Source organism: Pseudonaja textilis, chromosome 1, assembly GCF_049901715.1.
Source record: "Pseudonaja textilis isolate UNSWEBS1 chromosome 1, rPseTex1.2, whole genome shotgun sequence".
Lineage (NCBI taxonomy): Eukaryota > Metazoa > Chordata > Lepidosauria > Squamata > Elapidae > Pseudonaja > Pseudonaja textilis.
Genome location: NC_141990.1, coordinates 179201865 through 179226744, shown reverse-complemented (window position 1 = coordinate 179226744; position 24880 = coordinate 179201865). Strand labels below are relative to the sequence as shown.

Below are 24880 nucleotides of genomic sequence, written 5' to 3'. Positions count from 1 at the left end.
TATTTAATTTATAGGTACATAACATGCCTCATTTCTTTGCAATGGACTGGGCACTCAATGTGGATGTGATGTGAGGCATTGCGGCTGCATCTTTTGTCTGCGGTGAGGTTTCTAATCTAGCCATTTTATGCTGCCAAAACTAGCTGAGGGAGTTAAATCTGTCATCAGAGTTAAATATCTAGAGTTCTGTAAACTGCTAAACCCTGGTACAAAGCCCAACAGTATTCGCCATATAAACGACATTTTATTAATGTCTTTTATCAATACTGAACATATAAGAAACTAGAAAATTCTACAAATGGTTAACAAACAATTTGACTTGTCAAGGAAATCTGTGAGATCTGTGAGACTATTGCATGGGCTACTGATTAATTGGGAAAATGTTCAATTGTGATGGGCAAGAATAACAAGCAGTAGTATCTAAGATAAAAATATAGGTTTTAGCTACTCATGTTTCCTCCTAAATGTAGCCTAGATTGCTGTTTACTTACCATGTGTTAATCATAATTCAATGGAGTCCTAACACACATTTTTTTTAGTAGTCTAGGAATGACGGGAGCTGCTGTCCAACAACATTTGGAATGCAAAATCTTGCCCACTTCTAAGTGTAACAAAAGCATGAGCACATATTATGATAGGCATTCCCCGGATTATTTCTTGCCTTTTCAAGCAACAAAAATAGACAAGATTGATTATTTTAAGATCTTTTTTAGACTATGTCCACTCTTGTACTTTCTCCCATATCACATACACATATACACATGTGTGCGCACACACAGAGAGAAGCGGGGGGAGAGAGTTTTGCAGCTGACAACATGGTTTGCCAAAATGCCATGGACTATAGAAACAAGCAACAATTATACAATACTGCAGCCTGGGATTTCCCCTCCCATAGGTTCTCAGCCAGCATAATTTATTGTTAAGAATTCTGGGAACAGAAGTTTACACATCTGGATGGCACCAGGATTGGGAAAAGTTGTAATATTGTATGTCCTCGACATTTACAATTCCCAAACTATAATTTATGACCTCATATATGCAGCCACTTGTGAGGGTTTATGAATAATACCAGAACATATGAAATTTCTGAAGTACTGAAGCATATTTTTTACTAAGATAATAAACTATGATCTGGATTAGGAATACATTATGCTGTGTGATGTTTTGAAACAGATCAGTGATCTAGCTAGTTCAATAAAGTAGATAAGCTGTTAAAGTAGCTCTTCAAGGTTTTAGATAGTGAACTTTTCTGCTCCAAACTGGATATGTTGGGAATAGAATATAACCACTATGTTCCTTCCTGATTACATCCATTTGCATCAATTGGAAGGCAGGAGTGGATCAAATCAACATCTCATTTCAGTTGCCTGTAGACAGACATTAGAATGTAGGATCTATTCTAGTTGTTCCAAAGATGCCTTTTCAAGAGGCAACTGGACTTTCTGGATTTTTTTCTTTGAATAGGTTTTGCTTCTCATCTTAGAAGCTTACAAGCTTCTTAGATGAGAAGCAAAATGTCTTCAAAGAAAAAAAAAACCAAAAGTCCAGTTGCCTCTTGATAAAGCACCTTTGGGATAACCATGACCCGGATGACTGGTAATCTCCATAGATCTATTCTAGTGTTTTTCCCAACTTGCTAGTTGTCTATGATTATTCTACATATCATAAGGGGATGTTTCACTGTGTTGAAACCCACTCCCAATACCATGATTTTTTTTTGTTAAAATTAAAAGAATAAGAAATAAGAATACAAAGGTTTTTATGCCACTGTTATTCTTGTAACAACCATCAAACAATTGAAAACAAAGCATGTTGCAGCCAAAATGATTTGAAAAAGAACTCCATCTACTGACTCAATGACTTCCAGGAAAAAAAAGCCTTTAAATAAAATATTCTATGCTCAAAACATTGAGTGCCACACTCAAACACCAGTTTGATTTTAAGATAACAAGATTTCATTTAGCCAAAAAACCCTATAGGTAGTCCTCAACTTACAACCACAACTGAGGCCAAAATTTATGTTGCTAAGTGAAAAATTTGTTCAGTGAGTTTTGCCCCATTTTATGACTTGTCTTGCCACATTTGGTAAGTGAATCACTGCAGTTGTTAAATTCGTAACACGGTTGTTAAAGTGAATCTGGTTTCCCCATTGACTTTGCTTGTCACAAGGTCACAAAAGGGGATCACATGACCCCGGGATGCTACAAGCAATGGTGGGCTGTAACTTTTTTAACAACCAGTTCTCTGGCTGGGTAGGCATGGCCAGTTGGTCATGTGACTGAGTGGGTGATGTCACTCATTACACCCAGCTCTGTCTCCCAGCCACTCACCTCAAAGGAAGAGATGGATTCAGCTGGTTGGGGCAAATCCCACCACAGGCTGGCTCTGCTCCCACCCATTTTTCGGCCTGTTTTGGGCCATTTTCAGGCCTTTTTGAGGCATTTTCAGGCTGTTTTTTGGACCAGAAAACCAGCCTGAAAATGCCCCCCAAATAAGCTGGCATTTGGCCATCTTCAGGCCATTTTGGGGCCATTTTAGGGTTGGTTTTAGATTAAAAAACCAGCCTAAAAATGGCCTCAAAATAGCCCAAACACCATCCTGAAAATGCCCCCAAAATAAGCTGTTTTGGGGCTGTTTTCAGGCCATTTTTCAGGCGGTTTTCAAGCCGTTTTAGCCCAGAAAATGGCCCTGAAAACAGCCCAAATAACAGCCTGAAAATGGCCCAGAAAATGCCCCAAAACACCCTGAAAAAGGCCCCAAAACAGGCTGGAAAATGGGTGGGGATGGGGCCAGCCAGTGGTGGAATTTGCCGGTTCGCCAAACTGTGCCTAATGTTAACTACTGGTTCGCTAGAACCGGTGAGAAACAGTAGCAGCCGACCTCTGGCTACAACCAACATAAATGTGAGTCAGTTGTCAACCATCTGAATGTAAATATATGGGGCTGCTGCAATGGTTATGAGTCACTTTTTTCAGTGCCATTGTAACTCTGAATGGTCACTAAGCAAACTGTTGTAAGTCGAGAACTACCTGCAGTCATTTTTGAAATTGCTTATCCATTACTTTTTAGCTATTAGGAACTATTGGATTAACAAGTTTTACAGCATCTGTTGAATTTCCTTCAATCCTTAGTGAAAGATGTTTTAAACATAAGTGTAAGAACTTTTTCGATTAAGCAGCAAAATATGATTTTGGAAAGTTACAAATAGATAAAGAGTCCAGATGCATATGAAGTAAGATTTTGGAATTAATTATAAGAGTTTTCCCGGTGGGACAATGTTTTTCTTCTAATTCTTTTTTTTTTAATGATAGGTTGGGACATTGAAGGCTGAATACTAGAAGGAACTAGCAGGAACTAAAGATTACAATTAAAAAAGAATACTTAAATTTGACTTACGAATGCAGAATGGAGAAAAATATTTTAACATTGGACGTATTGAAGGATGTTTTTGAACAAGGAACCCAAAAGGTAATTTTAAGAGTGTCTGTCTCTATAGACAGACTGTGTTTAAAATATATCATGGACAATTTTTTTTCCAGACGAGACTGAGACAGATTTGAAAGTGGATTTAAAAATGACAGGTTATATGAATGATAGAGAAAAGTGTGCTGCTCAGAACATTTAAAAAAAGAAAGCAGCTGATGTCTTGATAATTTAAAGACGTATGCAAATGCCAAGAGAGTGACCTGGATAATTTTCCAATATTGGATTTACAAAAAAGGCTTGTCAAGTTTGGTAGAATTTTGTGACATAGAAAAACAATGACAAGAAATTAAGTTGTAGGACATTATTCGAAGGGACTAAAAATTAATATTGTTAAAAGGAAAAAAAGGAATATAAAGTTCATATATTTCTTCAAGGTTAACATAAATATGTTGTCATCTAAATTGACATTTGCTAATATCAAGACTGAAATGATGAGGTGTTAAAGATCTGTTTATAGATAAGAGATGCAATATGGGAAGAATATTGTTGTATTTCAGGGGGTGATAAATTACTAAAAATGCTTATACTTATGAAGAAGTGAAAACAATTTATTTATATATATTTTTCTTTTTTCTTTACTGTATTATTTTTCCCTCTTTTCTATTTTATTCCATCTTTCTTTTCTATTTTATTCTATTTTTCTTTCATGCATCTTCTATTTTTTCATTCTATTTTTTTTAGTTTGTATTTTCTTTATTGTGATTGTTTTTTTTAAAAAAACATATTATGTATAAAGATAAGAATGCCCAAATGTCTACCATAATCTTGTAGCATTTGAGCTATTTATAACAAATACATAAGTGTATAATGATGACTTAAAACACTCTAGCAGACCTGCAATGGTTCAAAAATCAGCCACTGCCAGCATTTTGGCTGACATACAGACACACAAATGTACACACACATCCTACATATCCATTGATACCTTAATTAATTCTGATTATTAATCTGAGCATAATGTAACGCAGAGTCATGTGATAGTGAGATCAGTGGCATAAAAAGGTAATTAATGAATAAATAAGTATAAAAGTAAATAAATAAATGCATAAAAATGGAATGGAATAGAATGGAATGGAATATTGGGAAATAAGTGCACCCAATAACATTTTTTTTGAGTAGCCTCTGAATCTAAGATTTTTAGGGCTTTAGCTTTCTCCTCTTTTTCATCCCAATCGCTGCCTTTAAGTTACCAAGGAAAGATCTCCAAGGGGCAATGAATCATACCAGTATCTTGAATTACAGGATGTGATACCTTCTTAACTGGAAGGCCTGTAATAGTTCCCCAAATCCAAAAGAAGCAGTATATGCTATACAATCATTGACCAGCACTGAAGCCATTTAAAATTTAGTAGCACAGTGTGTAACTTTAAATATTAGAGTGAATAGAAAACACACTTGGCTACAGCTTTGTGAAGCAGCCACAGTTAGGAACCTAGCAACAATGACTAGCCTTTTCTAAGAAGCAGAGACTAAAATAATATATGTATAAAAAATTAAAATAACTATATATTGATCCTTTAACTCTTTCTTTGCCTTTTTTCTTTCTCTGCTTGACATTTTGAAGAGAATCACTTTCCTTGCTTCCTCTGTTCCTTATAGGGATTTCTGAAGCTCAAATAGAATTTCAGATAAGGGATTCGATTGACTAAAGAGGATTTCATAAATTTTCAACATCATATGAGCTGTCCCCTACACACTGTTCTTCTGTATCTGATAGTTGTCTTCTTCAACACTCTTTCCTTCACAGTCTACTCCACATAGGCTTTCACAACCCTGAATGGCAGTGCCAATACTAGCCTTCTCAACTTCAGCAAAGACCCAATGCTGCATGTGGTTCTGAGGCATATTTCGTTTGAAAATCAGGTTGTTTCTTTCCACATTGTCTGTTCTCTTGTTGACACAGCTTAATCAGCTGCTCTTATCTTCAACACATTATCTGAGAAACTTCCCTAGTTCCTTGGGTTATTTTCCCATGCCCATGCCCAATGTTGGTTAAAATATGTTTTTGAGTTGGGAGAAGTTTCACATCAAGGACTTTAATTGAAAAAGAAGGCTCAAGTGGAGAGCTTCAAACTGATGAAATGCCAAAATCAGTTTAAAACATCAGCTATGCTTTCACAAGGGTCAGGTATCTTCCCCACTCCGTTCTGACCTCTCCATCCACCCATAGCAGAAGCTTGCCAAACACTGAGAATGCCGCTATGCTGCTACCCATATAGTTGTTTTGAGATGTAGTTTTCCATGTGTTGCAACAGGACTCCAAGAAATGAATTTGTCAGCAAATTCATGTCCATATCTATGTCACTGAAGAAAACTGTTCTACAGGTATGATCAAGTTCTATCTTTCCAGAAAACATGAAAACAGGTTAAGTATATTTTTTCATTTTTGTTTTGTATTGTGTACAGATGTTTATTTGCATATAACCAAAGGAAAATATTGCAATAAAAGCAAAATGGTGTATCTCCTTATGGTGTATTTTATTTCACTTTCCCTGTGTTTATGAATCTGTACACACATTTATAATAATATTCATTGGAGAATGAAAAGGCACTGCAAAGTGAGCGGCATATGCAATATATTTGATAAGTAATAAAAGGAAACTGAATTTTCTAAAGCACTTAATAGAATAACAGTGTTGGAAGAGCTTTGTTTTATAAGATATGGCAGTATATGTTATCTCACAGAAAAAGAGTAGGATATCAAATTTAAAAAAAACCACAGACTTCAGAAGGGAAAAAAAAACATTAAGAATTTTTATAAATTCTTTCCCCACCTCTACTTTACCAAGCTTGTTCTAAAATTGATAGCTGCCAATGGTACATCAAAAGACAAGGACCCATCATTCTTCCCTTTGACTTTGGGCCGAGGGAAGTAAGTATGACTTTTAAAAGGCATATGACTCATATAAACTTGTAGATTTCTGTAACAGTTAAGTCAAATTGACAGTATTATACCAGAATACATCAAAGGATTTGTGAAGACTGTAAAATTCACATAATTGGAGAAGTTAGAAAAAAATGGTATAATCTTTACAGAAGCGTTTGTATAATAGTATGCGACAATGAACTGGGGAGACAGAACAATGAGACCCAACAAAAGAAATAGCTTAGCCTGTAATAGGATTATCGAGTCTTCCTAGTTTTGGGGCTACGAAGGAGACATGATTTAATAAACCATACCTGTCTCAGATTTTTTGTCTTTATTTTTTTATGTAGCAATAGCACTTAGACTTGTATATTACTCTACACTGCTTTACAGCCCTCTCCAAGAAGTTTACAAAGCCAGCATATTGCCTCCAACAATCTGGATCCTCATTTTACCAACCTCAGAAGGATGAAGGGCTGAATCAACTGGAGAGGGTCAGGATCAAACTCCTGGAGTGAGCAGTGAGTTAGCCCTACAGTACTGCATTCTAACCACTGTGCCACCATGGTACCACAGTATTGGGCAAGAAAGAAAAAGAATATTTAAAGCAACAGTACATTGTGATTGAAGTCTTATCTTAAGAGCATGGCATGTTCCAAATCCAACAATGATTGTTTCTAACGTTTCATAAAATTAGACAAATTGGATTCACACAGTGTAAACCATAATTGTGTTAATAAAGTGAGCCTAGGAAGCCCCTTCATACATCCTACTAATCATAGATAGATAGAATTATTTATTAGCCAAGTGTGATTGGACACACAAGGAATTTGTCTTGGGACAAATGCTCTCAGTATACATAAAAGAAAAGATACATACATCAAGAGTCAAAAATCATGTTACAACACTTAATGATAGCCATAGGGTACAATAAGCAATCAAATCATACTAGGAAACAATCAATATAAATCATAAGGATACATGTGACAAAGTTACCGCCATACAGTCACAAGTGAGAGGGGATGGGTGATAAGGAGTGATGAGAAGATTAACCGTAATAGTAGTGCAGAGTTTGTAAATAGTTGAACAGTGTTGAGGGAATTATTTGTTTAGCAGAGTGATGGCTTTAGAGGAAAAATTGTTATTGTGTCTAGTTCTGGTGTGCCATGCTCTATAGCATCATTTTGAGGGACAGAGTTGAAACAGTTTATGTCTGGGATGTGAGGGGTCTGTAAATATTTTCACAGCCCTCTTTTTGACCTGTGCAGTATACAGGTCCTCGATGAAAGGGAGGTTGGTAGTATTTTTTTTTCTGCAGTCCTAATTATCCTCCAAAGTCTGTGTCTGTCCTGTTGGGTTGCAGAACCAAACGAGACAGTTGTAGAGGTGTAGCTGATATTCTCAATAATTCCTCTATAGAACTGTTATCAGCAGCTCCTTGGACAGTTTGAGCTTTCTGAGTTGGCACAGAAAGAACATTCTTTGTTGTGCTTTTTTGATGATGTTTTTGATGTTAGGTGTCCATTTTAGGTCATGTGACATAATAGAACCTAGAAATTTGAAGGTCTCTAGTGTTGATACTGTGTTGTCTAGTATGTAAGAGGTGGTAGCATGGGAGGGTTTCTTCTAAAGTCTACCACCACTTCTACGGTTTTGAGTGTGTTCAGTTCCAGTACACCACTAGGCAAGTTGTGCAATCTCCTGTCTGCATGCAGATTCGTTGTTGTCTTGAATGAGACCAATCACAGTTGTGTCATCTGCAAACTTCAGTATTTTAACAGATGGATAATTTGAGATGCAGTTATTGGTATATAGGGAGAAGAGAAGTGGAGAAAGCACACAGCCTTGGGAGGCCCTGTGCTAATTGTACAGGTATCAGATGTGATTCTGCCTACCTTCACCTGCTGCTTCCTGTCTGTTAGGAAGCTTATGATCCACTTACAAGTGTGTTCAGGTACTGCTAATTGGTTTGGTTTAGTTAGAAGAATGCCTGGAATGATGGTATTGAATGCTGAATTGAAGTCTACAAAGAGGACCTTTGCGTAGGTATTTGGAGATTCAAGGTATTGTAGGATGTAATGCAGAGCCATATTAGCAGCAGCATCGATCTATTTGCTCGATATGCAAACTGCATGGGATCTAACAGCGGATTCGTGATGGTTTTCAGGTGGGACAGCACTAGCCTTTCAAAGGTTTTTGTTAAGTTCGGAAGGTCAGGCTCATAGAGACGAGAGACTCCGGTTCAGTAACAACAGCTCTTTATTTTTTGGCTAAATCAGGCTAAAAGCAATAGCAGCCGCGGTGGCTCTTTTATAGAGCTCGCTGTGGCTTGGCGGCCAATGACATCGCTTTAAGTCTCCCGCGCTTGGTTTTAACCAATCGCGGCAGACTCTTAGCGAGCCAATCATAACCGCCCAGGCTGTCCAATCAGGTAGCGGTTAAAATGGACCAATGGGAATGCAGGGTTTCAAGCCTGCTAATATGGAACACCCCTCCCCTCTTGGTACCGTCAAAGGGGCGGGGTGACGTAGTCGTGTAGGTAGGTGGGTCTCCGCACCTGCCTACATGACTTGCGTGCTTCATTTAGTCTCTGGTCGTTGGCCAGTTTGGACAGGCTTCGCGTCGCTCTCAAACATCCCAATGGAACCGCTTAAAAGGGTGAGCCGGGCCTATAGCTGCAACTCCCACCTGGTTTGCCCAGGTTGGTCGAGTCGTTCATTCCACTGTTCCCGCCTGGATTTTCTGTGCTGGTCGAGCTTGTCCGGCTACTCCTTTCAGGTGAAGCACCCATCTGCAACGGTTCTGTGTTTTCAGGTGAGTATGGTTGGTTTATTGTTTGGCTTCCGCCTGTGGGGTGTTCTGCTTGCATTGAGGTTTTTTTTTTTTTCAATGCTTGAGGTTCCCCCGCCCCTCTGATTTCTTGATTAAAGTCTGTGCTGGCTAGCCTTGACCATAGCTGGTCGATGTGGTGCTTCCAGCTTCGCCCATTGGTTGTTTCTAGGCGGTATGACCGGGGTCCGGTTATTTGGGTGATCCGTGCGGGTACCCAGAGAGGGTCCCTGGTTAAACTTTTCGCAAAGACGGTGTCGCCGATGTTGAAAGCACAAAGTCGGCTAGTGGAGCCTGGGGGTTTCTCTGGATTATATGTGGGATGCAATCAGTCTATTGGCAAGTGGAGTCTTCTGCCCATAAGTAGTTCTGCTGGGCATTTGTTAGTGGTTGTGTTAGGCATGATATGTTGTATCAGCAGCATTTTACTAATTTTTTCCTGGGTATTGCCATCTTCAATTTTTTGTATGGTTTTTTTTTTTGGTAAACTGAACCATTCGTTCTGCCCACCCATTCACCGCCGGGTGTGCGGGTGATGTTAATGCATGTCTGATGCCTCGGGCAGCCAGGTATTGTTTGAATGCCAGTGCCGTGAACTGTGGCCCATTGTCGGACACTATCACATCTGGCAAACTGTGTGTGGCAAAGAGCTTGTTAAGTTTTGTTATGACGGCTTCAGTAGTTGTTTTTTTCATAGTGCAAACTTCCAGCCAATTTGAGTAGGCATCGACGGTAATCAGAAATGTGTGTCCGTGAGTGGGGCTGGCAAAATCAAGATGGATTTGTGACCAGGGGCCTCTGGGTGTTTCCCATTCCAGGGGTGGTGCTGTGGGGGCGGGGGGATCGCGTTTGTTGGCAACTGTTGCATGCGGCTACCCATGTTTCGATCTGCCTGTCAATCCCTGGCCACCAAGCGTAACTTCTTGCCAGGGCTTTCATCCGGATGATGCCCGGGTGCCCTTCATGCAGCATATCCAGTACTGTGTTTTGCAATGTCTCTGGTATCACCACCCGATCTCCCCAAACTATGCACCCTTTCTGAGAAAAGAGTTCAATTTGCCGGTTCCTGAAGGCTTTAAAACATTTGTCTTTGTCATTTTCCGGCCAACCCCGTTCTACCCAGCTCAAGACTCGCGCCAGCTGCCTGTCTTTTTTTGTTTCATGGGCAATGTCTGGCATGGTGAGGAGTGGGCTGGGTAGGGTTTCTATTTGGAGGACTTGTGTGGTGGGTGCTGGGTTGTATTGCACGTCTGGAAGGGGCGAGCGGTTTAAGGCATTGGCATGCAAAATGTCTTTACTGGGGTGGTGTGTGAGCTGGTAATTATAGGCGGCCAAGAACTCAGACCACCTCGTCATGCGAGGTGACAGGATGTTTGGGGTGGCTTTGTTGCCCGCCAATATGCCTAGCAGAGGTTTATGATCAGTAATGATTGAAAAGGTCCTACATAGACATATTCGTGGAACCTTTTCACTCTGGAGATGATCGCTAGGGCTTCCTTGTCCAGCTGGCTGTAGTTTCTTTCCGGCTTGGACAGAGTTCTTGAAAAGAAGGCAATGGGTGCCTCTTTTCCATCCGGTAAGGTATGACCGAGGATTGCCCCCACTCCAAAAGGTGATGCATCGCATGTAATTGTTAGTGGTAAAGTTTCACTATACTGGATGAGGACTGCGTCGGAAGATAAGAAGTTTTTTATCTGTTGAAAGGTGTTTTCCTCCCGTTTTCCCCAAATCCAGGAGGCAGTTTTGTCCAACAGTCTATGCAATAGTTCCACCAAGGTTGCCTTTTGGGATAGGAAAACATTATAAAAGTTAATGAGTCCTAAAAACGCCTGAAGCTCCGCTTTGTTTTGGGGGTTGGGGGCTTCTTTGATAGCTTTGAGTTTTTTCTCGGTGGGGTGAATTCTGTGTTTGTCTAGGAGGTACCCCCAAAACTCGACCCTCTCAGTGCATAGTTGGCATTTCCCTTTTTTTACTTTCAGGCCAGAGTCTTTAAATTTTTGGAGTACTGCCCTTAGGTGTTTTTCTAGTTGTTTTTTATTAGCCGCTGACACTAATACGTCATCAAAGTACGGCACTACTCCCTTAATGCCTTGCAGCATCCTTTCCATGAGGCTTTGGAAGACCCCGGGTGCTACGCTGACGCCGAATTGGAGGCAGTTGCATTTAAATGCCTCCCGGTGCATTACAATCGTTTGTGCCTTGGCGGTTTCTGCATCGACACAAGCTGATAGGCTTGTGCCAGGTTGAGCTTTGCAAAGATCCAGCCTCCCCCCAGTGAGTGCAGGAGGTGTTGGACTACTGGCATGGGGTAGGCACTTTGCTGCAGGGCATGGTTGAGGGTGGCCTTATGGTCCCCACAGATTCTTATGGAGCCATCTGGTTTGATAGGGGTGACTATAGGTGTTGCCCAATACCCTTTGGGCAATGAGCTTATTTAGTTGCTCGTCTATTTTAGGCTTGAGTGCAAATGGCACTCAAACGTGGTTTGAGGCAGATAGGGCCGACATCTGGGCTAAGATTGAAGAAGATTGGGGACCCCTTGTACTTGCCTAAGGTGTTGTCGAAGACATCTTGGAAGTCCCATGCAAGTGTTGCTTCCCAATCTTCCTCGTTTGTGTGGTGGATACCAGCCATTTCTATTCCTAAAGGCTCAAACCATTGTAGCCCGAGCAAGCTGGTGTGGTCTTTGTCCATGATGGTGAGTGGCAGTATGTTGGTGCGGCCTTTGAACATGATTTTAAAGTGCCCGATGCCAGTTGTGGGTATGCGGTTCCCCTGGTAGTCTCTGAGGATCAGCTTTTGGTCGTTTAGCTCGTGTCGGCGTATGCTGGGTATTAGGCGCTTGATGATGTGCCAGGAGACCATGGAGAGGTAGGATCCAGAATCCACCTCCATGGAGCATGGTTGGTCTTTGATGTTTACCATTACACATACCTTTCGGGCATCTATGGTTGAAGAATGACAGATGACAACCGTTTGATGGGTCTCTTCTTTCCGCGGCGCCTCGTTGAATCATTTGGTCTGGCCGTCTCAGCTCCATTGGCTGTCAGTCTGGCGATCTCGATGCCTGGGGGGGGGGGGATGACGTCTCGTCATCTAGGGCTGCCGCCTTGACGCCGGGGGCTGTGGTTACATTTATTTTGGCATACTTTTGCGATGTGCCCCCGCTTCTCGCAATGCTGACAAATGGCATCAAGAAAACGGCATTCAGAATGGGGGTGATCGCCTCTGCATCCGGCGCACTGGAATCCCGACTTACGACCCTGCCGGTCTCATCGATCACGTTCCGACTGGAGCCGGTGGATCTCTTCCTCCTCATAGTCGCTGTCAGAGGGGGATTCGATGTTGCCGTGGTGAGTGGTGGTGGTGTGTTTCTCCGATGTTGAAGCCGCCTCGCTGACAGGATGGCGGTCGGTTCCGTTTGATCACTGCATCTGAGCTGCTGATTTGCGGTTGGCTTCTGCTGCAGTTGCTTCGGCTATGGTGTTGGCGAGGGAGATACTGCCCTTTGCCATCAACTTGCTTTGTAGTGTGGGGTCTATTAGGCCGAGGATGACCCGGTCTCGCATGGCCTCTTCTAGGTCAGTGAATCCACACAACCCTCCTAGGTCCCTTAGATCAGCCACGAATTCGCTGATGCTCTCGCCCTCACACTGTCTCTTCGATAAAAGTTGTGCCAGCGAATGAGGGTGGGCACGGCCGTAACGTAGTGGTTTCGGAGGATGGATGCGAGGTCGTCCCAGTCCATTGCCTTGACGTCTGCGGGTTTCGCCAAAGCCTTGGCCGTTTTAAACACGGCGGGCCCGCAGTGTGTTAGGAATATGGCCCGTTTCCGGTTGCCATTGGCGTATTTCAGGTTGCTGCATTCCAAAAACATCTGGAACCGGTCAATGTAGGACTCCCAGTCCTCAGTGGCTGGATTAAAGGGTGCGGGTGGCATGGCGTTGCTGGCCATCTTGATGGTTGTTTCGCGCTGTTTGCCACGTGCTGAATTGTCTCGTTGTCTTCTCTATCCCATCCTTGTCGCCAGTGTTAAGTTCAGAAGGTCGGGCTCATAGAGACAAGAGACTCCAGTTCAGTAACAACAGCTCTTTATTTTTCGGCTAGATCAGGCTAAAAGCAATAGCAGCCGCCGCGGCTCTTTTATAGAGCTCGCTGTGGCTTGGCGGCCAATGACATCGCTTTAAGTCTCCCGTGCTTGGTTTTAACTAATCGCAGCAGACTCTTAGCAAGCCAATCATAACCTCCCAGGCTGTCCAATCAGGTAGCGGTTGAAATAGACCAATGGGAATGCAGGGTTTCAAGCCTGCTAATATGGAACAGTTTTCATAACTACAGATGTTAGAGCAACTGATCTGTAGTCATTCAGTTCCCTGACGGAAGGCTTCTTTGACACTGGGATGATAGTAGAGCATTTGGAGCAAGAAGGAACATAGCACATCTCTAGTGATCTATTAAAGATACAAGTGAACATGGGAGCCAGTCATATTTATTAATCATATTTATTAATTTATTTATTAGTTAATCATATTTATTAATCACAGTAGCTGAGTTTATACTACAGGTTGAAGCCTAAACCAATTCTACCATGGGACAATCTTTGGATCTAATCTATGACATCCTGAGCTGAAGAAAGATGCTCATCTTTTGCACATTTCTTGTCCTACCAAACAGAAATGTGTATGTGTGGATGAGGCTATTTTTGGATTGCATAATTACTTAATATTTTTCTTTAGCAGCATTTAAACAACAGTATATCAGCAATATTAATAACCATACAGTTGTTAGTGATTTTGAAATATACCTGAACACTAACAGAAAATAGTTTAAAATGTTTTTAAATGCCTGCCAGAATGACTAATTCTGTACCTTTGGTGCAGAGGAAATGGAACAAAATAAAAGAGGAACAGGATGGACGTACAGAGGAAAGAAAGGAAACAGGAATGTTTTATGTAGCCCAAGGTTACAACTTCTGGATGTTCCACTGATTAATTATATTCATTGCATCCTTCCAGTTCAGGGACTGGTTGGTTAGAAATTCTAATAATAATATAATATCAGCATGCCATAAATTGCCAAGCCATTTCACAACTTCTAGGCTACAGCAGCACTTGGTTGTATTCAAAATTTAGTCACATATTATATATATTATTTTTTAAAAAAAATGTCTTGAAAGTTTTACAAAAACATACAAACTAATGCAAACTAATAAAAAGCAGAAAAGAGAGAAAAGAAAACAAAGAAAAAAGACAAACTTGCATAAAAAAAGAAAGAAATAGCAAGGAGAAGTATCCAATTTCTTTTGCAGCAAATATAAGTAGAATTCAGTTATTCTATGATTACAGCTCAGTTTTTCTATTATCCAGTTTTTTTCCTAATCACCAAAGCCACAAATCAAAAGATATAATGCATGGGTTTTGTCTGATTGCTTGGCAGATTTTATTCCTAGGAAATGAAGAAATGTGAATTATATTTTCAGAATTCACGCATAGTAAGGGATAGCCTATGCCTGAATTTGTTTCCTACAAATTAAAGATTTTCCCAAATAAATGTGTATTCGCCTTAATGGACCAAACTCCCCAATTTATTTGGACTAGATATGATAACTTCAATTTGTAATGATTACATCCATACAAGTTGTATGTATGTATGTTTATAAGAATATGCTTACCTTCATCCCCCAATAAACAGTAGGATTTATCATCCCTTTCACTTTAGGCACAATTCAGCTATTGTTTCTATACAGTGAATCTCCTTTGCCACTTCTCATAACAACAATTAAAATTCTAGACAGAAAACCTCCTTCTATTGCTTAACTTTATAGATTAGTTCATCACTGAGCCCCTAAGATAGTTTCAACACACATGCAAATAGAAACATAGACTCGCACCCATTTATTGAAAGCAACAGCAATAGCACTTAGACTTATATACCGCTTCACAGTGCTTTTACAGCCCTCTCTAAGAGGTTTACAGCATCAGCCTATTGCCCCCAACAATCTGGGTCCTCATTTTACCCACTTCAGAAGGATGGGAGGCTGAGTCAACCTTGAGCCTGGTGAGATTTGAACTGCCAAATTGCTGGCAGCCGGCAGTCAGCAGAAGTTGCCTGTAGTACAGCACTCTAACCACTGCACCACCCAAGTGGAAAAGCAAATAGATATGCCCTTTAAAAAAACTTGATTACTTCAGGTACACATTTTACCATATCTGATGGTCCTGTACAGTAAGCGTGCTAAATCATAATGGATAGATATAATAATAACAATACAGAAAATTTTTAAAATGCAAATACCAATGGAACCTGAAGTCTTGCTTCTAAGTATTGTGGAGAGAAAACCAGTTTGGGACATTATTTCTTTACATAATGACTGCCGCAAGGACTATTTATGTTAAGTATTGAAAAGAAAAAGGAACACTGAGTTTAAATAGACTTTAAAATTGACTGAACTGGCAGTAATGGCAAAATTAACCTCATTGATTAGAGGCAATGGATTAGATACGTTTATAAGAGTTTGGATGCTGATTGTGGACTTTCTGAGTGTTAAATACAGTAACGGATGGTTAACAGAGGTTTTTGAAGATTAGTTTTGGGGTTACCTGTTTTCGTCTTATTTTTGAGATTACCTGCTGACTGCTTTTTTAAAACAGTGATAGTGGGTCAATTTTGACGATACATAGATTTCCACATCAATAACACTTTTCTACACATAATGGTATTTTTATTAAATATTTTTATAATTACTTGCAGAGCTATTACGTAAGGAAAAGAAAATGTACCAGGTATTTCCAATATATTTTTCAACCAGAGTGGACATTTTATATTTAGTATCAGTATTAACAATTAGATTTATCATTTGTTCATTTTTGTACACATTTTTTTTGTTTTTATTGGTAGTGTTTGTTGTTTGTTTTTTCTCCCCCGATTTTTTTATTTTAACTTTGGAAATAAATAAACTATATATTTTTTAAAAAACTTACATTGTACATCATACGACTTCCTGCAAACCCTTTTATAATATTCATAATGCACAACTATTTATTGGCAAGGCCTTTGCTTCCTACTGACAATTGATATTATTATGACTATCTGAACACTCCTCTGTAGCTGATGCATGTCAGCAATATCATTTTTATAAAGGGGCATTTTATTGCAGCATTGTTTTATAAGGTAAACAAACATTTAAATCACCCTTACTTCATTGCTCAGTCTATCTCCAATCCAGTCTGCATGCACTGAAGATAACTAGTCCATGTACCCAATTTGGATGCCAACCAATTTAAGTAGATGAATACAAACTGTAATTGTGCCTAATTTGTTTTAATTTAAGATGTAGCCGATATAACTGCTGTCTACGCAAACTACCCCAGAAACCACAAAGTTGATAAAGCCAAAAGGGAACAGAGAAAGAGGGAAAAGCTGGTGATGAAAATGTTTCTAAAAGAGAAGGTTATATAGTAGGTGTATTTTTTTCAATAAATTTTGTCTTCAAAACCATTTAAGTTGCTAAAATGCAGTCCCCAGAGTGACACCTGCTGGAGTTTATGGATAAAAAAGAATATATGTGAATTTTCATTCCTAGGATCTCAAAGTAAGCAAGAAACTGTTAGCTCAGCAATATTCTCTACTCATTAGAGAAGTTTTATCTTTAGTTATCTTTAGTTAACTGAATATAGATTCCAATAGTTGAATTGAAATCAAAGAGATGGAAATCCCAAACATTTTCTCATATTAACTTCAATGAATTTTCAGGGGATACAATATAAGAAAAACATCATTTTTCTCATTTATTTATACTCATTTATCGTTCTATGAAAAATAGATGGAAATAAACGCTTAAATATGAAGAGAAATTTAGTTTGCTGTTGAGAACAAATTGATGTGTGCACGTGTACATGCATGCTTGTGTAACATACTATATGTCTATAAGAGGTACCCAAGGAAGGATCCCTGTAACATTTTGTTACAGACAGCAGAGGAATTTAGCAGGCATAATTTGTATACTTCATCTTAACCAAATAATGAGGACTTTATCTGTCTCTGTCCTTCTCTATTGTCTAGCTCCTTATTATACAACAGATTAAACATAGTGTTAACTATTTGTTTAACTTCTTCCTCTTCCAAAGCTTCAATAAACAAATGATTTAATTCAATATACTATTAATAATAATCTGATGGTTCCAAAGAAAACGATTCCAGTAACTAATGTGCAGATCAAAAATTGCTTTATTTTCAAAACTCGCAATGCTAGTAGTAGCAGTAGCCTAAGCAGTAGTGTTCCTATTAGATGTATTCTGATCTTTTTATTCACAGTGTTTGCAAGTATTTAATCTTTAAAATGAAATTTGTTGGGTTCTTAATTTTACAAAATCATGATAATTTCATTTTTATTCTTAAAATGTAATAGTTTGAGCTGGATCTGTGAGTTTTATATTACAGAGAAAAATATTTATCTTTAGATGTAAGTATGTATATATCATAGTATATTTAAATGAAAGTAATAAGTTGATGTAGTAAATGCAGTATCCTGTGGAATCTTTTGCACCCTATATGCCCACATAAAAATCATATAATTAAACTGCCATTTTTTAAAGAGAAACATACAGAAACAACACCCCAAGCTTTTCTGATTTCCATTTCATCACATCCAAACAAGAAAAATGAATTACTGAATGCATAAAAGACAGGCATGTATATCTGAATCCTTATTCAAAGAGACAAAATATCATAAAATGTATGCTTCAGCCTCCATAGTCAAAAAAAGAGTAGTTTGTAGTCAGAAATGTATATTACAAAGTAGCAGCAGCAATCTATGGGTAGAGATCATTTCCAATTGTAAATCATTTTATTTAAAAAGCAAATCATTTCTGTAGTTTCCAGTGCATGTCTCATACCAGGAAGAAAAAAATATTATTTGTAAAATCAATTATATGAAGGAAGAACCTTCAGCAGTTCAGAATCAATGGTGGGGGGGAACCACCCACATATACTGCTGTGCCATGAAGGAGGGTTCCCACCCCCCACAAATTAGGATAAGATATGGAGGAATCCAGATCTTTCCCCTCCAATGTATGTAATGTATACAACTGCATATTACAGTGGTTCCACATCTAAAATGGACTTCAATAAATGGTTGAGAACCAAGTGAGAATATCAAAAATAAGAGTGGTATGGTACCATCTTTTTGTTGTTGTGCCATATCCTTCATCGGACATTGGCAATCATATTGGTGATCCTATTTTTATCAACAGCTGCACAAAAAGAAATGCTGCTGAGTTTTGTCCAAACCAGTCCCTTAGATTTTGAAGCCATGATGTTCTTCTTCTGCCTGGACCTCATTTTCCTTCAATCTTTCCTTGGAGGATTAAGTGAACTATGCTGCATTTTTCTGGATTTTGCATCACATGTCCAAAATATTGTAACTTTCGCTTTTTTATGATTTTGATAATTTCCCTGGGCTTTCCCAGGTGGATTATCACCTCATTTCTGATTTTGTCAACCCAACTTATATGTAACAGTCACTTGTAAATCCACATGCTTCTAGTCTCTTCAAGTGGCTTTCTGTCAGAGACCAACTCTCCACTCCGTAGAGCAGGATAGAAAAGATGTAGCATCTGACAAGCCTGATGCTACCATGCCTGAGACCAATTCAACTTCTATCAGAACTTCACTACTAATTCTAAGTCTTATCCATCCATGGTACAATATTGATTAAATTTACCAGCTAGGTGCAAAGACTGCAACTAGACAATACATGTCAAAAAATCTAGAGACTTGCACTATGATATAAATGTCAACCATTGTTTAATTTATAAGTCAAGTGCTGTCAGCTCCAAACTGTTGTTTGTTTTAAGTCTTTAAACGTTATCTTCTAACAGTCCTATTTTTTCCAGGTTGAAAATTTAACTAATTAAATTAAGACCATACATTTATAAAGTGCACATTATAAATTTATGTTATTAAATGCAAAAGGCTTATAAGTTTTCATAGAATGATATTTTTGAGATGATCGGATAGGTTCAGATATCTCGATGGTCAAGCGTTGTTTATAACAGACAAGGTAATTCCCCCACTTACCTTTCTCCCCCATTTCATGCCCATATTTATGGCTATGTCTAGATGAATAGGGATGATTTGCATTTAAGATGTCAGTAAATTATATTGTGCATATTGCATACAAAACTGACAATTGCTGAAATCCACAAGGAACGGTGAATAACAATAATTATGCATCAACTATGACATAAATTTAAGAGCTACAGAACAACCACCAAAAAAATTCTCCAATCCTTCTCTATTCAAAAGAAAGTAGTAATTTTCCCCAAATGGTTGAGGAATTGAAAGAAACAGCTACAAATTAAGTATTTTATTTCCTTCCAAAGAATAGTTTTAAAATTCTAGATTAGATTTAACAAGTCTCTTCCAATTCAGGCCAAAAAGTCCATTCACATGTTCCAGTTCTATTAAATAAGATCAGCAATAGATCTGCTAGTTTATTTTTATAGAATTATCAAAGAAACTTATTTTTTTTAGCCTATCTTCTAAAGTGCTCTTACTGAAAATTCTTCCGAATGAAACAAACTGACTAAACTGAGCAGTTTCAAAATAATCTTGTTGAGTTTTCTTATTCTGGTAGATGGAACTTTTTGTTTTTTAATCATCTGCTGAAGATGTCCTCCACTCATCTCGGATGCTTTTGCACAAGTGACTACAGTTCTCATTTGAACTCTTTTTTACTTTCTGTTCTTTATCTTTCCTACTTGCTGTCTTTTTCATGAGTTGCTAAGAAGCATCTTTGAGACCTTCCTGTGACATGCAAGAATTGCTCTTATGAAAGGCTGTTCATTGTGGGAAACAGGATGTTGTGTAAGATGGGCTTTTGATGTGATCCAACATCAAAAAGTTTGTCTTCTTCTGTTAAAGAAGGATGGGATGGGATGGCATGGAATTAAAAACAGAATACGTCCCCTAGCCCTTCAAATGCCTGGGCAGAATTTCAGAGAAAGACATCTATTTTTTCTGCAATACCTTCTTACAAACTATTACAATTGTTCAGTTTTTACTAGAACTATATATCCACATCATCAAGAAATGTAAGTAAAAGGTGACATGATTTAAGTCTAGTTAATTACCTCATCTTGTCAGCCTTTCTCATTTAATGCTCATTTTGAGGTAAAATAACATTGATTTCCCTCTCAAGAGTACTGTCATTATGCGAGAATATACCCCAAACTCTCAAAGGACCTAAAAGGTGCTTGCTTGAAAATTAATCTTGTGTCAAACAATTCTTGTTTTCCCAGATAAACTTACGTTTACTGAAAAGGTGCAAATCTTAAACCATTTTTAACCTGATGCCCCCCATTCCAACTGGGAATACAAGTACCACAATATTCAGAATTCTACACCTGGCATATCTGGAAAGGACCACAATTAAATCTTAATTCATATTTGTTTAATTTCACTGCTGTATATAGTCAGTTTTGTCTTAAGAGTCTTTATATCCTATATTCAAAAGCCAGTCTCTTTAAAGCACAAAATTCTGTTTTTCAGACACCACTTATATGTCTAGGATTCCTTGATATACTGTATCTTCCATTGATTTCCAGATTTCCAAAATAAAGCAGAGCTGTGCTCCAATCACTTAAACATGTTTTCAAAAGGACAAAATAGGAGGTAAGTGTTTTCTTGGGTCACATCCCACAACCACAGAAATCAAGAGCTACATTCAGATTTATTGCAATGTTGGCATTTTCTTTCAGCAACCACTATTCATATCTTGGCATGTTCACTGTGGACAGTTCATCACTTTTGCACTTTCTTTTTTGTACACTGAAAATCAAACACCAGAAAGCTGAATGTCATGGTGCTAGGAATGGGGAAGGAATAGATAGATAGATAGATAGATAGATAGATAGATAGATAGATAGATAGATAGATAGATAGATAGATAAGAAAAGGTTCTGGGTCAATCTATTATGTCATATCCATTCATATTTTCATAACTGCCAAGTTTTAAAACAAAAAATACAAGAAAAAAAGCAACACCATTTATCAACCTCCAGGTCAGAGAAGAAGAAATATCATCACCTTCCACCACCTTCATCATATTAAGCATACTTAATAAAAAGCAGATTCAGTGTGAAATTTGCAGCAGATTTAAAGAATTTAGGATTAAACTACATAACTTAAAAACTTAATGGTTTATACACATCTAAACCACCAAGTGGCCTCAACCATCAGAGAACCAATGACCAGATGACCACTAAGGAATATAAATCGTTCCATTCCACACCATTCAACCAGAAGTGAAGAAGTTTCTTGAATGAGAAACAAAAAAGTTTTCAAGAAGAAAAGAAAACCAGAAGTCCAATTGCCTTTTGAAAAGCATCTTTGGGATGACCATGACCTGGATGATTGAAAATCACCATAGATATACATCTAGAATTGCTGTCTTCACCATATTTCTCTGAAATCAATGGACAGTTTTACTTCAAAGCATTACGAATGCATTATCTGGCAAAACCAAACCAATCCACAGGTTCTTGTTTAAAACATCCAGTATTGCCTCATTCTGTGCAAGAATAAGATACAACAGCCATAGGATGGTATTATCTTCACTGAGACTACCCAAAAGTTTGCAAGCTTTTACATTTCCCACAGCTCATCCTCGGGGAAGGTATTAAGAACAGTCAGGGATAAGCAACATGCCTCAAGGCTAAAACTTAGGTCTGATACTTTAATTTGTTAATTGAGAAGCCAGAGAATTAATTAAGTCCTGCTTTTTGAGGAATAGCTTTAAAAAATGGGAACAATTTTTGTGTCATTCTGAGTGGACCAAATAAAGCCACTGACTATACCCAATGTTAGATTTTTGTGGTTCATCATGAGCTCCTAATTGACTCTCACTATACATCCTATGCTGGTTAACTCCCAGAAATAAACCTCCCTGCAACAACTATAGTTAAAGAGGTGTTGCTCACACGAGTATACAATCACGCCGTTTTGAGGAAGGAGCGACCCCCAAACACCAAGGCATTGACTTCTGATTGTCCGACTTCAGATGAAGCTGTTAGCGTTAGTTTTACATTTGGTTCTCTCTGTGACTCACACACACACCACACACTCAACCACACAAACCAAAACTTCCCCTCTCCCTTTGGGACCGGAGGGACGAAGAGACCAGCCGCGCTGCTGAAACTCTCACGCCGAAATGAACCCACTGAAAGGCCGGAGGGGGAGGAAGTCGCTACAAAGAGACCGCACAGCTTGCTGGTTCTCGCTCCCTTCTCCCGTCCGCTTATCTCGGGATTATTATTTTTGTTGTTGTTTTGTGGTCTTGATTTTTTTTTTTTTAGAAAGAGATGCTTACAGAACTTGGTCCAAGATTCGATGCAGAAGACCGTTTCTCTCTCACACACACACGCTTCCAAATTCGCTAGGTTTCCAGATGCCCGGAGTAAAACTCGATTCGCTCCTTTCTCACGATTTCTCCAGCAGCCGAAGAAGCACAGGCACGCGCGGGTCAAAGAAACGCAACCCACGGCTTAGTTTAGTTTTGACTCGGGTTTCTAACCCGCACCGGAGAGCGCCCGTTTGCATTTGGCAGGGCAATTCATTTATTGAGCAGCGCTGGGAAAAGGGGCGCTCCCCCGCCTCCCTCCCCCCCCCGCCCCTTCCACCTCTTTTTTTCCGAAGCCAATGAATTGGATGGTCCGAGAAATTTCCTCCCCCGCCTTTTATGAATCTTATTCCCCCGCAAGCAACCGGAGAAGGGTTGCATTTCTCTCTTTCCGCCTCCCTTATAATGTTTCACACCATCTCTCTCCCCCAGTCCCTCTTTTATTTTACTCACCGAAAGCTGTGCTTTCCTTCCCGGGCTTAATATCAGGAATCAAATGAGTTTGGCTTTTTCCCGGTTTGGGAAGGAAAAGTTCCCACCACAACCAACCCTCCCCTCAAAAATGAGGATTTTTTTTTAAAATAAAAGAGATGTTTAAAAAAGGGGGATTTAAAAAAAAACCGAGAGAGGAGTTGAAACGGTTAAAAAAGAACAGCCGCGGTTCGGCTAGTTGCTGCTACAGGTCTAGGTTACAATCCAATCAGCGGAGGGCTTCGAGGGAATCCGAAGCGAACGACGGCCGGCACTGCCGCCAGGAGCGCTCAGAAGCCTTGTGAGGTTGTAACTTATCGGCAGCCAAAGGGGAAACATCCCCGCTTCCTGTTACATCAGGAGGAGACCCCGCCCGTGTCGAATATTACATTTCTTTCTTTCTCACATAACGCGCGCGCTCGGGCCGGGCGAGTTTTCGCTCCCCTTTCCAAAGGCAACAAAAAACAAAAAACCACGCGCTTTTTTCTGCCTGCACTTGGAGCCTGCCTGCTTTCCTCCTTTTTTGTTCACCTTGGAGCTAGGCATCAAAGGCCCTGTCAGTAGAGGTCGATGGGAGTCCAAGTGGCAAGCAGCTGATTGGTTGCAGGGCGCTTGGGACGACCCCCCTCCCCAAAAGCTTGAAGGTCGAGGCTTTCCCCTTGGTAAAGGGGAAGTGGATAGAAGCGCCTCAGGGTAAAGGGGAAGTGGGTAGAAGCGCCTTAGGGAAGTTACAAGTTTCCCTGGAGGGGTGGAAAGCGTGGTGTTGGATCTTGAGCCTATCTGTCCCCTTGATGGCTTGAATTGTTAAGGTAAAGGGTTACATCAGAGCTTGGTTGGTTTGGACTATCTAAAGTTACAACAGCTTGTTCGAAGTTTACTTAGTCGAAACTAACCAAGCTTGAAAAAGTAAATCTCTGGCCCCAATGATCGACCCAAATTTGACTCCAAAACTATCCCCATCTCTATTTCTACAGTGTTGGAGATTCCAATTATAGAAGTAAAATTTTGAAAACTACAACTTATCACTTTGTTTGCTTGTGTGTATATACTGAGAGCTTATGCACCAGAGACAAATTCCTTGGGCATCCAATCACAGCTGGCCAATAAAGAATTTAATTAGGGCAATTGCTGGATTCCTGATAATTCTATATTCTGCCCCAAACTTTCCTGTAGAGGAAGAAAGAGAAACTACGGGAACCCCGAAACTCAACTGCCTAAGTTCTGTGTTGTATGTTGACTTGATGCCTGTAAGATGGAACTTGCAATTCATAAATCCCATCAATAAATACAAAAGTAAAAACACACCTGGTTGACCTAAGTAAAGGTCCTTTTGCTTCTTCAGCCTTAACAATCCTACTTCACAGGATTGTTGTGAGTAAATATGAGATGGTAGAGATGGGGGACATAAAAGAAATAAGAGGAAGGTTGGAAAGATTTCCTTGCCTATTCCTCCAAATGTAACTTGATAAATGAGGAAAAATAGATATAGGCAGGTTTCTTGTAACTCAGCTGCAGTATAGGTAGTCCTCAACTTACAACAGTTTGTTTAGTGACCATTCAAAGTTATAACGGCAATTAAAAAGAGTGACGACCGTTTTTCACACTTATGACTGGTGCTGTATCCCCATGGTCAAAATTTGGATGCTTTGGCAACTGACTCATATTCATGATGGTTGCAGTGTCCCAGGATATTGTGATCAGCTTTTGCAACCTCCTGACAAGCAAAGTCAATGGGGAAGCCAGATTCACTTAACAACCATGTTACTAACTTAATAACTGCAGTGATTCTCTTAACAACTGTGGGAAGAAAGGCCATACTTGTCTCACTT

The 24880-nt window shown here is 39.4% G+C and overlaps 1 protein-coding gene across 4 annotated transcripts in view; it reads right to left on the bottom strand.

Moving 5' to 3' along the window:
- CALCRL (calcitonin receptor like receptor) overlaps positions 1-23580 on the bottom strand; it is an 85005-nt gene extending 61425 nt beyond the window's left edge. For 2 of the 4 annotated variants that reach the window (XM_087919836.1, XM_087919837.1), the window contains exon 1: positions 22551-22772. The gene's annotated coding sequence lies outside the window, so the exon portion shown is untranslated. Of the gene's footprint in view, positions 1-22550; positions 22773-23033 lie in introns of those variants that run through there. The other 2 variants (XM_026696936.2, XM_026696934.2) reach the window with 2 other exon arrangements.
- Between the last annotated feature and the right edge of the window lie 1300 nt (positions 23581-24880).